The sequence below is a fragment of the Patella vulgata genome, chromosome 4 (genome assembly GCF_932274485.2).
Source record: "Patella vulgata chromosome 4, xgPatVulg1.2, whole genome shotgun sequence".
NCBI classification, from domain to species: Eukaryota; Metazoa; Mollusca; class Gastropoda; family Patellidae; genus Patella; species Patella vulgata.
The window spans coordinates 29,417,941-29,433,923 of NC_065882.2; the positions used below are offsets into that span (position 1 = coordinate 29,417,941).

The 15,983-nt window shown below is 37.5% G+C and overlaps 1 protein-coding gene across 20 annotated transcripts in view; it reads left to right on the forward strand.

Annotated features, from left to right (window-relative positions):
* Window positions 1–15,983, forward strand: part of LOC126817142 (uncharacterized) — a 123,145-nt gene that overhangs the window by 30,961 nt on the left and 76,201 nt on the right. The window lies entirely within an intron of this gene.

The window sequence follows — 15,983 nt, forward strand, 5'->3', positions numbered from 1 at the left end:
TACCGTGTTTTCTATCGTGGAATTCCGCAATTTACCGAGTGAATATCGAATGAATATCGAGTGACATGATAGCACTGCCTCGTTGTTGAAAACACGGCGTGACACGGTTTTTTAATTAAAACATACCGCTGATTGTTTATGTTAGGTGAAATACATGTAGGGATGTAATTGTTATAGATCATTAATGACTAACATTTGACAGCTATTTCGAAATCAAAACAGGAATAAACACATTTTTCAAACAACCCGAGCACTGTCATTCTGTCTTCTTCTAAACAGAAATATGCCTATACCAATACATTACTTCACTAATATGTTAGAAATTTTAAGACTTGCATCGATCGACTATTACAAATTCATTTAAATTACCAATTACGGAAAAGTTATAGAATGCGCACTAATAGATGCTGATCTTACCGATTACATGTAATTTTGGCCCTGCGTCATTTCGGACTCCAAAATATACTCAGCCAAATTAAAAACTTGACACTGATGAATTTCAACACATTTTTTTTTCTGGTAAGTCAAACAAATTTAAAAGTGTTTCTAATGATAGTAAGTAGTAAGAAGCCTTTAATTTCATAAAATTGTAAAGTCACATGGATCACGTGACTTTTGAGCATATAAAGATGAAAAACCTGAAAAACACGTGCAAACACAAACTCGTGAGGTCAATCGATGCAAGTTTGCTTAAACTGAACACGCACACGTAACTTGAACTGGAAAAACAAATTAAAATTGTTATTTTCATCTTTGTTAGAAAATGCAGCGCCTTTCAAATGTAGAACGTCTACGTGCTATAGGTAGGCTCTATGCTGGTCAGTCTGTGGTCACTGTTGCAAGAGCCTTTAATTGTTCACGCCAGACAATAATTAATCTTAGAATGAGAGTGCTTCAAACTGGAACTATTGCCGACCGCCCAAGGGCGGGAGCGCCACGTGTATGTCACTCCAGGAAGATCAAGCAATACGATTACGTCATCTTAGAAACAGATTTGTCACTGCAACCTCCACAAGTAGAGAGATGTTTGGTGGAAGGGTAACTGCACAAACTGTTCGAAATCGCTTGCAGGCTGCTGGTCTTCGAGCTTGGAGGTCCTATAATGGACCAATATTGACACCTCTTCATCGCCGTAACCGACTTGTGTGGGCCACAAGACACATAAGATTTACTCAAAGACAGTGGAATTCAGTTGTCTTTAGTGACGAATCTCGATTCACTTTGAGATTTGCAGATGGCAGGGCCCGAGTGTACCGCAGACGAGGTGAACGTTACGCTCAAGTATGCGTCAGAGAAGTTGACCGATTTGGTGGCGGCAGCTTTATGGTTTGGGGTTCTTTTTGTGCACATGGACGTTCTCCTCTTGTTGTTGTCCAAGGGAACTTAATTGCTGTCGTTTACAGGGATCAGATTTTGCAACCTGTTCCTCTTCTGTTTATGCAGAGACATGGGCCTGGACTAACGTTTCAACAAGACAATGCTCGACCCCATACAGCAATTGATACCCAGAATTTTTTAAGAAATACCGGTGTCCAAGTCCTGGATTGGCCGTCGCTTAGCCCTGACCTTAATCCTATTGAACACATCTGGGACGAACTGGGTCGATGTGTTCATCAGCAAGTGAATCCACCACTGACGTTGCAGGACCTTCAACATGCTCTTGCTGAGCAGTGGCGACGTCTTCCTCGGGTAGTGTTTACTAATGTTCTGAGATCCATGAGAAGACGTTGTGTGGCAGTACGAGACGCTAGAGGAGGCCACAACCGTTACTAAACACTTTATTCCGATTGTTCTCCAAGTCTGTGAATTTCATTTTGGGGGGTACTGTAACATCACGAACGTTATCAATGTCAAGGACTTTCGGCGAGACGTATTCTTGCTTTCTGTTGATGTCAAGGTCGTCTGTGCACAACATAAGACTAAGATAGTTGCCTTAGACCAAATATTAAAAATCTAGTCCCAAAAATCCCTGAGTGTCAAGTTTTTAATTTGGCTGAGTATATATGGCCTCAGCGTTTCGGACTCGGGTAGGTGACGTTTCGGACTCGTGGGATAAGTTGAAAGGTATGTTTGAACAGAAACGTCAATTCAGTTACGTGAAAATTGCACCGTAACTGCCCAACAAAGTTGCAAATAGAGTAAAAGTATGTAATACCAAGGTTGTGGACCGATTTTGATGAATCTTAAAACATGTTTGTTCCCATCGATATTTGCGCATATCGGACCGTAACTTCCCGGATTATTACTCCTGGGGAAAGATAAATCACGTTTTTAGCTTGTTAATTCTCTAGATGTCATCACAATTTTTATTTGATTTTAAAAACCGCTCAAATATATCACCGTTGTGAAATAGTATAAGATGCTTTCCTAGAAAAGGATTTATCGGTGGTTATTTCTAATAAAAGTATGGCAATTTTGGTATATGGAAAGTAGAAACATCCAATCTTACTGGAAAAATACTGGATTCCCTGAAAAACAGCCATGGAGTGCAAACAGGAAAAAATTGTAAGGGTTTCCCTAACCAGCAACCCGACGATTAGTGATGTCTGCTCGAGTAACGTCAAAGGCAGCACACGACGATTGTCTAATCTCCCAGCATTAGTGAGCACTTGATGTAATAGTATATGTTGATAAACTTGATGGTACAACAGTGTCTGAGATAAAAATCATGGAAAATGTCTTGGGCAGTGGATAATCCGAGAATTTTGTATATGCACCCGTTGCAACGTACCAAGACAGCCAAGTCACGTGACACAAACGTGACCTCTTTTGGTTGATTTTTTATAGCATGGGTATTGAATTCCCTGACAAATACAATGTTCTGAAAAGGATTAAGATAAATTAATTAGTTTGAATATGATTTTAGTCCAAATATGATTTTAGTTCAAATATGTCATCAAATCGCCCAGTTTTCAATCACAAATTTCCGAGGTTTTTTTCCCCCCCATATTTACTTTTAAACTTAGGACACCTATCCTCACTCCTTTTGATACCCCACATTTTTATGTGGACGAGTATTGTCGTCGCCCCTGTCCATCCGGACATCCGTCCACAATTTGTTTATGGACAGTCTACAGCTTTATCCAACAAAGATCTCAGTTCCTTTCGTTCTTTCGATATTGGCATTTATCGGTCTGGAACTTCATGGATTATGGCCCCTGATTGTACGAAAAATCGCGATTTTAGCTCGTGGACACCCTAGAGGTCACAATTTTTATCCAATTTTGATCAAACTTAAAATACAGGTTTATATCCCAAAGGTCTTTGATCTTTTCGATATTTGCGCATATAGAACCATAGAACCATAACTTCCTGGATTATGGTTCTTGATTGTACCAAAAATTGCGCTTGTAGCTTGTGGACCCTGTAGAGGTCACAATTTTTATCCGATTTTGATGAAACTTAAAAAATATGTTTATATCTTAAAGATCTTGGTTTCTTTTGATATTGTCGCATGTCAGACTGTAACATCGTGCATTATGGCCCCTTATTGTACGAAAAATCGCCCTTTTACCTTGTTCTCTGTCCATCTGTTGCAAAATGTGGCTGTTTCTTGTACAAATGTTCCTCAATCCTCATACCAGTTTTCAGAAATCATGCATAAGGTTACAGCAAATGCAAATTGTCTGTCTCCCTATTCATGTTATTTTTATGAAATGAAATGAAATGAGGTTTAACGTCCTACTGTTTTGCTCCGAACTGGGCTAATGAAGACGGACATAAGCCACACAGTGTGCTATGAGGGAAATTTTGCCCGGACAGCGGCATTACGGCCTATTCTTATATTGAATTCCAACTGTCAAGGGATCTTTTACGTGCACGCCAATGTGTATAGGGGACCTCGGTTTTTCGTCTCAATCGAATGACTAGACAGCTGTCCTTGTCAGGCCGTCCTACTTCATTGACAAGGGGAAATCACGCCGGAAAATCTGGATGAACTTTCTCGGCCAATGCAGGGATCGAACAACCGACCTCCAGGCTAGCGAGTCAGCGCCTTACCCACTTAGCCACCGTGATCCCTATTTTTAATTTTTATGCCAAGACTATGGTCAACTTGTTTAGTTGGCTCTCACGCCAATGGATGTTAAACAGTTTTCCTACATCAGCTTTCTAAATTTTGAGGTGATGTTTTTATTTCATAATAAATATATATATTATTTTATAATTGTTTCTTTAAAAATGTAATAGCTGTATACAATGAGTGTTGAAAGACAGCTTTCTAAATTTTGAGGGGATGTTTTTATTTCATAATAAATATATATATTTTTATATGCCAACATTTTCATGTGGACGTATATTGTCGCCGCCCCTGTCCGTCCGTCCACAATTTGTTTATGGACTCTCTACAGGTCACAATTCTTGTCCGATTTTGACGAAACTTCAAATATAGGTTAATCCCCAAAAGATCTCGGCTGCTTTCGATATTTGCATGTATCGCATCGAAACTTCATGGATTATGGCCCCTGTTTGTACGAAAAATCACGTTTTTAGCTTGTGGACCCTATAGAGGTCACAATTTTTATCCGATTTTGTTGAAACTTGAAATATAAGTTTATAACCCAAAGATTTCAGTTCCTTTCGATATTCGCGCATATCGGACCGTAACTTACTGAATTATGGCCCCTGATTGTACGCAAAATGGCCCTTTTTAGCTTGTGGTCCTTCTGGAGGTCACAATTATTATCCGATTTAAAAAAACGTTTGATTATGTCACCGTTACACCGTAATGAAGGTTGAGTTCAAATTTCGTGAAAATCGGACCAAAAATCGGATCGTACCTTCATGAATTATTGCCCCTGAATACGAAAAATCGCCTCCTATAGCTTGTAGTCCCTCTGATGGTCACAGTTATTATCTGATTTTAAAAATCGTTTGAATATATCACCGTAACACCATAATAAAGGTTGATTTCAAATTTCCTGAAAATCAAACCAAGACTGCCGGACAAAATGGCCGCCGCGTGTACGCGAAAGTTGTAAAAATATGGTATATCAAGGTTGTGGACCCTGTATGGGTCACAATTTTAATTCGAATTTGATGAAACTTGAAATGCATGTTTATAACCTAAAGATCTTGGTTCCTTTCGATATTGTCGCATATCGGCTCGCAACTTCCTGAATTATGGCCCCTGATTGTACACGAAATCGCCTTTTTATACGCCCACATTTTCATGTGAACGTATATTGTCGTCGCCCCTGTCCGTCCGTCCACAATTTGTTTGTGGACGCTCTACAGGTCACAATTCTTATCCGATTTTGATGAAACTTGAAATATAGGTTTATCTCCAAAAGATCTCGGTTCCTTTCGATATTGGCATGTATCGGATCGAAACTTCGTGGATTATGGCCCCTGTTTGTACGAAAAATCACGTTTTTAGCTTGTGGACACTATAGAGGTCACAATTTTTATACGCCCACATTGAAATGTGGACGTATATTGCCGTCACCCCGTCCGTCCGTATGTCGGTCGGTCCGTCCTTCCATCGTCCACAATTTCTTGTGAACGCTCTAATGCCAAAAGTTATCATCCAATTGTTTTAAATTTGATATATGTTGTTTACATTATTGAGATGAAGAAGCCTATTGAATTTCAATAATTTCCGTTTATTACGTCTAGAGTTATGACCCTTGTTTCACTTTGTTGAACCTTGTGAACGCTCTAATGCCAAAAGTTAACATACGATCTTTGTTAAGTTTATATGCATTATTTAAATTAGTGAAACGAAGAAGCCTATTGAATTTCAGCAATTTCTGTTTATTACATCTAGAGTTATAACCCTTGTTTCACTTTATTGAACCTTGTGAACGCTCTAACACCAAAAGTTATCAACCGATCTGTATGAAATTCATATGCATCATTTAAATTAGTAAAACAAAGAAGCCTATTGAATTTCGGCAATTTCCGTTTATTACGTCTAGAGTTATGGCCCTTGTTTCACTTTATTGAACCTTGTGAATGCTCTAACACCAAAAGTTATCATCAGATCTTTCTGAAATTTATATGCATTATTTAGAATACTGAAAAGAAGACGCCTATTGAATTTCGGCAATTTCCATTTATTACGTCTAGAGTTATGGCCCTTGTTTCACTTTATTGATCCCTATGAACGCTCTCACATCAAAAGTTATCATCCGATCTTTAAGAAATTTATATGCATTATTTAGATTCTATTGAATTTCAGCACTTCCCGTTTATTAGATCTAGAGTTATGGCCCTTGTTTCACTTTATTGATCCTTGTGAACACTCTTAACGTCAAAAGTTAACATCCAATCTTTCTGAAATTTATATGCATTATTTAGATTACTGAAACGAAGAAGCCTATTGAATTTCAGCAATTTCCGTTTATTACGTCTAGAGTTATGGCCCTTGTTTCACTTTATTGAACCTTGTGAACGCTCTAACGCCAAAAGTTATCATTCGATCCTTCTGAAATTTATATGCATTATTTAGATTAGTGAAACGGAGAAGCCTATTGAATTTCAGCAATTTCTGTTTATTACGTCTAGAGTTATGGCCCTTGTTTCACTTTATTGAACCTTGTGAACGCTCTAACACCAAAAATTATCATCCGAACTTTCTAAAGTTTATATGCATTATTTTGATTACAGAAACGAAGAAGCCTATTGAATTTCGGCAATTTCCGTTTATTAAGTCTAGAGTTATGGCCCTTGTTTCACTTTATTGATCACAATGAACGCTCTCACGTCAAAAGTTGTCATCTGATCTTTCTGAAATTTATATGCATTATTTAGATTGCTGAAACAAAGAAGCCTATTGAATTTCAGCAATTCCTGTTTATTACGTCTAGAGTTATGGCCCTTGTTTCACTTTATTGATCCTTGTGAACACTCTAACGTCAAAAGTTAACATCCGATCTTTCTGAAATTTATATGCATTATTTAGATTACTGAAATGAAGAAGCCTATTGAATTTCAGCAATTTCCGTTTATTATGTCTAGAGTAATGGCCCTTGTTTCACTTTATTGAACCTTGTGAACGCTCCAACGCCAAAAGTTATCATTCAATCTTTGTGAAATTTATATGCATTTAGATTAGTGAAACGGAGAAGCCTATTGAATTTCAGCAATTTCCGTTTATTACGTCTAGAGTTATGGCCCTTGTTTCACTTTATTGATCCTTGTGAACGCTCTAATGCAAAAAGTTATCACCTGATCTTTGTGAAATTTATATGCATGATTTAAATTAGTGAAACGAAAAAGCCTATTGAATTTTATCAATTTACAATCATTACTTCTAGAGTTATTTCCCTTGTTTCACTTTGTTAAACCTTGTTAATGCTCGATTGATGATAGTTATCATCCGATGTGTATGAAATTTATATGCATCATTTAAATTTGTGAAACAGATCTATTGAATGTCAGCAGTTTCCATCAATAATTTCTAGAGTTATGGCAATTGTGAACGTTTGAATGACAAAAGTGATCATGTGATCTGTATGAAATTTATATGCATTATTTAAATTAGTAAAACGAAAAAGCCTGTCAAATTTCAACAATTTCTGTAGATTACTTCCAGAGTTGAGACCCTTGTTTCAGTTTGTAGAACCTTGTTAACCCTCAAACGACCAAATTTATAATCTGATCTGTATGGAACTGTCTTGTAAAGGCCCCCAATTACCTACAAAGGAATAAATATGCGACAACCCTTGACAACCGCTCGGACGATTTTGCTGCTGTGGACGTATGTTTTGTTGCCTGGCAACCTATCTTTATCCGATTTTGTTGAAACTTGAAATGTAAGTTTATAATCCAAAGATCTCGGTTCCTTTCAATATTCGCGCATATCGGACCGTAACTTCCTGAATTATGGCCCCTGATTGTACGAAAAATCGCGTTTTTAGCTTGTGGACCCTATAGAGGTCATAATTTTTATCCGATTTAAATAAATGTATTATTATATCACTGTTACACCCAAAGGACGACTGAGTTGGAATTTTGTGTAAATCGGCCCAAAATTGACAGACAAAATGGCCGCTGTTCGTTCTCAAATAGCGCAAAAATATGGTATATCAAGGTTGTGGACCCTCTAGAGGTCACAATTTTTAACCGATTTTGTTGAAACTTGAAATGTAAGTTTATAACCCAAAGATCTCGGTTCCTTTCGATATTTGCGCATATCGAATTGTAATTTCCTGAATTATAGCCCTTGATTTGTAGGAAATATCACTTTCCATCTCTCGAAAAGGTGGGCGTATCCTGCCTGGCAGCCGCTGGTTTAGCTTGTGGTCCCTCTGGAGGTCACAATTATTATCCGATTTAAAAAAACGTTTTATTACATCACCGTTACACCGTAATGAAGGTTGAGTTTTCGAATCATGGCATAAAAAGGTAAAAACGATTGATAACAACTGTCATGGCATAAAACGGCAACGACAACTGTCATAGCATAAAACGGTAACAACTGCCAAATTCATTTGATGATATAATAACTTCAGTCGGGCATAACATGATTTTATAAAACATACAATGATTTTTATACGCCCACATTGAAATGTGGACGTATATTGCCGTCGCCCCCGTCTGTCGGTCGGTCCGTCCGTCCATCGTCCACAATTTCTTGTGAACGCTCTAACGCCAAAAGTTATCAACCAATTGTTTTAAAATTGATATATGTTGTTTACATTAGTGAGATGAAGAAGCCCATTTAATTTCAATAATTTCCGTTTATTACGTCTAGAGTTATGGCCCCTGTTTCACTTTGTTGAACCTTGTGTACACTGTAATGCCGAAAGTTATCACCCAATCTTTGTGAAATTTATATGCAATATTTAAGTTAGCGAAACGAAGAACCCTATTGAATTTCAACAATTTCTGTTTATTACGTCTAGAGTTATGGCCCTTGTTTCACTTTGTTGATCCTTGTGAACGCTCTAACGTCAAAAGTTATCATTCGATCTTTCTGAAAATTACATGTAATATTTAAATTAGTGAAACGAAGAAGCCTATTGAACTTCAGCAATTTCTGTTTACTACATCTACAGTTATGGCCCTTGTTTCACTTTACTGCACCTTGTGAATGATGTTAACGCCAAAAGTTATCACCCAATCTTTGTGAAATTTATATGCATTATTTAAATTAGTGAGATGAAGAATCCTATTGAATTTCAGCAATTTCCGTTTATTATGTCTAGAGTTATGGCCCTTGTTTCACTTTATTGAACCTTGTGAACGCTCCAACGTCAAAAGTTATCATTCGATCTTTCTGAAAATTACATGTGTTATTTAAATTAGTGAGATGAAGAAGCCTATTGAATTTCAGCAATTTTCATTTATTACGTCTAGAGTTATGGCCCTTGTTTCACTTTATTGAACCTTGTGAACGCTCTAACGTCAAAAGTTATCATTCGATCTTTCTGAAAATTATATGCATTATTTAAATTAGTGAGACCAAGAAACCTATTGAATTTCAGCAATTTCCGTTTATTACGTCTAAGAGTTATGGCCCTTGTTTCACTCTATTGAACTTTGTGAACGCTCCAACGCCAAAAGTTATCACCCAATCTTTGTGAAATTTATATGCATTATTTAGATTAGTGAAACGAAGAAGCCTATTGAATTTCAGCAATTTCCGTTTATTACATCTGGAGTTGTTTCACTTTATTGATCCTTGGGAACGCTCTAACGCCAAAAGTTATCACCTGATCTTTGTGAAATTTATATGCATGATTTAAATTGGTGAAACGAAAAAGCCTATTGAATTTGAGCAATTTACAATAATTACTTCCCTTGTTTCACTTTGTTAAACATTGTTAATGCTCGATTGATGAAAGTTATCATCCGATATGAATGAAATTTATATGCATCGTTGAAATATTTGTGAAACAGGTCTATTGAATTTCAACAATTTCCATCAATAATTTCTAGAGTTATGGCAATTGTGAACGTTTGAATGACAAAAGTGATCACGTGATCTGTATGAAATTTATATGCATTATTTAAATTAGTAAAATGAAAAAGCCTGTCAAATTTCAACAATTTCTGTAGATTACTTCCAGAGTTGAGACCCTTGTTTCAGTTTGTAGAACCTTGTAAACCCTCAAACGACAAAATTTATAATCTGATCTGTATGGAACTGTCTTGTAAAGGCCCCCAATTACCTACAAAGGAATAAATATGCGACAACCCTTGTCGACTGCTCGGGCGATTTAGCTGCTGTGGGCGTATGTTTTGTTGCCTGGCAACCTATCTTTTGTCATTATTAAAACTGACCTGATGTCACACATTGGGATAGCCTATATTTATGGAACGATAAACTCTTTGTTATTCTTCCTATATGACATATTGCGCATGCCTGATTTCGAAGACTTGGGTCTGCAGTACGGTAGTAAAATCTTCATTAAAGAAATAGACTTGATAATCAAGTCTGCTATTAAATCACGGGAGTTGGAAATAATGATGGGAAAGGCCACTCGTTTTACCTCGCTGGAATTATATTGTTACCCGTAGTTAGGCTTTCAGGGAATTTTCAGCTCTGTTTTTCAATTTTATTTTTACAAGACAAAGGTTTTATATTACGTGAATATTTATTCTTGGATTCATGACAGTACAGTAGATGGACTGACCTAGTTTAATAGTATAGCATACGTGTTTGGATCTCTCCATTGAAGGAATATAATATGCCGGATTATGCATGTGTATTCAATATCGGATAAAGACAAATAAGACAGTAAGCAAGGCACACGATCAGAACACACACTCATCTATTCCACACTTGATCAAAATGGTTAAATAATAACCTCCCAAAATCTGGGAGCTTGCTGATATTTGCAAGCACGACCTCACTCCTACAACGATAATTTCTTTCGTTGGACAATTTTATTTTCATTTTCGGTAATGAAATACTTTTAAATAACCAGATGAAATATATTTCGGATATAAATAGGTGCAATATAAATATTTTCAAAGAAGAATTTGATAGAACCTTGAACAAAATATCTATGACAAAAACAGTCGGCTCACAGGGCCGACCCGCCATCTTCAAAATAAAAAGATCTCTGTCCCTTTTGATATTTGCACTTTTCAGGCCATAACTTTCTGGATTATTTCCCCTGATTGTACAAAAAATCATGTTTGTTTTTAGCTTGTTCTCTATCCATCTCCTGCAAAATGTGGGCGTATCCTGCCTGGCAGCCGCTGGTAGAAAACATACGATGATTTTATAAAACATACGATGATTTTATAAAACATACGATGATTTTATAAAACATACGATGATTTTATAAAACATTTATTTTAATAATAATAACCTCATTATTTTATGAAACATACATGTATTTTATAAAGCATATATTTATTTTAATATATACTGAGCGCCATGGAAAACGCATCACTTTTTTTCCCAAATATTTTATTACTAGGTGGTTTTGTATGTATAATATTATGCAATACTATGAACTATTGTTTCACACAATGCTCCCAAACGCAAAAAATATCAGCCAGTGTGCAAAAAAAAAAAATTGCACGAGATGCACATGAAAAACCCAATATTCACGTGCAGCATTGTGTGTGAGCCATTTAAAAGCATGTTTTCAACTTAATGTGCAGTACATGAACTGTGAAACGTCAATCTGTCGTAATTTGTTGTTGGACATGTGAAGGAATCAAGCTAGAGATGCCGAGACTTAATGAAAATCAACGGAATGAAGCCATGGGAATGTCCAGGGCTGGCATGTCTACACGTGCTATTGCCAGACACTTCAATTGTTATCAGTCCACTATTGTAAGGTTGGTGGAACGTGTTCGAGTTACTGGATCAACACGTGACCGTCAACGTCCTGGTCCACAACGCGTTAAGACCCAGGCTCAAGACCGCTACATCCGGGTCACTCATCTGCGTGACAGATTCCTCCCAGCGACTCGAACAGGTGCAGCAGTCGTCGGAAGACAAGGATCAGTCAGTGCCAACACCGTAAGACGTCGTCTAAGAGAAGTAGGACTCCGTGCACGACGACCTTATGTTGGAGCTATCCTCAGGGATCATCACCGTCAGCGGCGTTTGATATGGGCTCAAGGACACCAGACATGGAGAAGAGTAGACTGGCAAAGTGTGCTCTTCAGTGATGAGAGTCGCTTTCATCTTTATCACGCTGATGGCCGTCAACGTGTGTGGAGACGTCTTGGGGAACGTCTTGCAGACTGCTGCGTCTTCGAAACGAATCGATGGGGTGGGGGAAGTGTAATGGTGTGGGGAGACTTCACATTTCTGCAGGGGTTGCGTTAATGCAGACTGCTGCGTCTTCGAAACGAATTGATGGGGTGGGGGAAGTGTAATGGTGTGGGGAGGCTTAACATTTCATCACCGGACCGCCCTACACATTTGCAGAGGTCGCGTTAATGCTGTAGCCTACAGTGATGATGTCTTGCAAATTGTTGTTCCGATGTTTCGAGCGCACCCACAACTTCAGCACTTCCAACAGGATAATGCACGTCCGCATACCGCCAGTTTTAGTAAGTATTAGTATGGACTACCTGGCTGCTAACAACATCAATGTCTTGGACTGACCAGCCATGTCTCCGGACATGGCACCGATAGAACATGTCTGGGATGAGACTGGACGCCGTCTGTATCGGAGACCACAGATGCACACCATTGCTGCTTTAGAAGCTGCTCTTGTCCAAGAATGGAACAATTTGCCCCAGGCCTTCTTTCAAACATTGGTAAATTCCATGCGACATCGCTGCACAGCGTGCGTAAGAGCCCGTGGAGGACACACGCGCTACTGACATCTGTGTCGTATTTTTGGTTTTGACCCCTCTGACTTTGTACCGTTGATTACAGATTATAAACATCCATAAGTGTACAAATGTGTTATTGATGTATTCCCATTTGAATATTGTTCACAATAAGAAGCAAAATAAATAAGATATGTTTACAGGATCATTTATTTTGTTATACGAAAAACTAAGTGATGCGTTTTCCATGGAGCTCAGTATATTTATTTTAATTTCTATAACATTTAATTTCTATAACATTCATTTATTTTAATAATAATAACCTCATTGATGCTAAAAAAAAATAATTTATTCTATTAATAAATTATTTATTTTAATAAATATCATTTATATCATTTAAGACCATTTTACTTTCATTCCCGCCATCTTATTGTGGAAGTGGACCATACAGTTTGCTGATTTTTCTTAGTAATCTAGTTGTAACTTCCCTAAATCTTAAATAACTGGCCCTCTATGTGTCGATATTTTTTCCGTTGGTATCGTCGAGTGAACCCTCTGACATCATGATCAAGTCTAGAGGTATCTTATCGGATTCTGCAAAGATAAATTCGTAACGTACCGGAATCACAAGTACAATGTTGCCATAAATCACATGCATCACACTGGAGGCCTTCTTGTTGAGGACGGACAGGATCGCCATACTTTTCGGAATTTTCGCTAGCCATAACAGATTCGTAGAAAAATTGAGAATGATTAAAACTGGGTCGTTCGTTACTGGAGTTTTGCATTCACTTCCACCAAAAGGGTGATATCGTAGACGGTTATTATAATTGGAATGTTGTTATTTCAGATTTATTGCCCAATACAATAAATATGACATTATGGACAGGTTGATTTAATTAAATTATTTACACTTAAAGGCTTGAAAATGGGTAAAAACACAAAAATAAGAAAGTCCTTGTAACTCACCTTAAAACACAATAAAATCGCTGTCATGAGAAGAGAGGGCGGGCCATCTTCTCTCCTTGTCGAAATAAAAACAAGTTAAAATGGGAGGTCCAGCTGAATGATGATAAAACACAGCCCTATTCCAGTCATAACAGCAGGCAAAAGGAATAGGGACCTACACAATCATCATTAACAATGACAGTGCATATCAATCAATTTAATTTAATATGTGTTTTAAAAATTTAATGCCATGTATTATTTCTATAAATGTTTTAATTTGTTTTAATTGCCTGGTTCTGTGTTGCTGCTGGCTCTTCTTTTTCTTTTCCGGTAACTTTTATCTGGGGAAAGTTATAACAAGAAAAACCATAATGGAATGTCTATAACTCTCAAACGCTGAATTTGTGAACCGCATTAAAGAACTTTTAACTAACTTTTAACTATGTTCCTTTTGCCTGTTGTCATGACTGGAATATGGCTGTGTTTTATCATCATCAGTCAGCTGGACCTCCTGTGTTAACCTGTCTTTATTATGACAAAGGGAGAAGATGACCTGAGAAGACGACAGCGATTTTATAAGTGTGTTTTAAAGTGACTTTTTGATATACAAGGCCTTTTTTATTTTTGTGTTTTTTTACTAATTTTAAGGTGACTTTGAATATACACGGACTTTTTTATTTTGTGTTTTTACCAATTTTCAACCCATTAAGTGTAAATAATTTGATTAAATCAATCTGTCCATAATACCACATTTAACGTATTGGACGTTAAATCTGTAATAAACAACAAAAACAACAGTGTTTTTATTTCTCTTTCTTCAATAATCTAAACTTACTCATGAAAATGGTTTCACTAATCGCCAGATTAAATACAACAATCGCCGATCAATTAAATACAGATTAGATACATTTGGGCTTAGACTATTAGTTAATTTTCGTCAATAATCCCAGCTTGGTTTCACTCATAGAGGTGTATATAATTGACTAGAGTGTATGGTGGTCACGTGATCGTGTGCTGACTATGGATCTTGGTCGCCATTTTACAAAATGAAATGAAATCGGGTTTAACGTCCTACTGTTCTGCTCCTAGCTAGACTGGGCTAATGAAGACGGGCATACGCCATACAGTGGGCTATGAGGGAAATTTTGCCCGGGCAGCGGCGCTACAGTTTACTCTTATATCGAATTCCAACTGCCAAGGGATTTTTTACGTGCACTGGACCTCGGTTTTTCATCCCCTCCGAACGACTAGACAGCTGTCCTTGTCAGGCCCTCCGTCCTGCATCACTGACAAGGGGAAATCACGCCGGAAAAACTGGACGGACTTTTCTCAGGCAGTGCAGGGATCGAACACCCGACCTCCAGGCTAGCGCGCCAGCGTCTTACCCACTTAGCCAGGTGATCCCCGGGAAGGTTTAGCCTTCGTCGCCATATGCCATAGAGTTGTTGTTTTGGTCATTTCATAAGTAAGATATGTTATATGTGAAATAGTGATCTAATAGATATAGTATAATCATGATAATAGTGTAAAATAATCATAGAACTAGAATACTAACGGGAACGCCCACCGTGTGACGTCACTACCTTATGTGACGGCCGGCCTCTGACGCTGAATCGGGCACAGCGCATTTCCGGTTTCTGCCCGCACTAACAAAATGCCTGGCGCGAATTGTGTTTTGTTCGGATGTTCCGCCTGCAATAAAAGAAATCAGAGTTTATCTTCCTATCGCTTACCCCAAAACAACATGGAGTGGAGAGAGAATCTTTTACGTATCATACAGTCTACTAGATCAGACCCGATAAATGAAAAGACCTTGACAATATGTTCAAGATACTTTGTTGAGCCGGATTGTTTAGTTGAGAAAGTTAAAGTAAGTGAAAACTCAAAAGAAATTAAATTAAGTACATTCTAGTTGGCACCTCACCCTGACACCCCACACTGAAATTAAATTAAACCCATACTAGCCGAGTGTCTGTATTCTCATGTTTGCCCGTTAGATTTTACCTTTTCCTTTATCAAAGTTGCATGCTATAGGTTTGTTTACATTAGTGCCATAGCCAGTCTACTTTCATTTTGTTATGAAATTGACGAATACTTATTTTAATAATTGGACAAAAATTACAATTACACATTATGCAAAAACAATTAGTACAGGCAGATAGAGCTTGGAAAACCTGATGAAAGAATGACACCAAGATCACCCAATTTGGACTACTACAGCCTGAGTAACAATATTTTGAAGTTTAATTAACGGCCTTGTTTTTGTACCTAAAGACAATGGTATTAATGAAAGGAGTGTGTGATACAATTAGGGGTGTTTACAACATCTTTTCTTCATAACT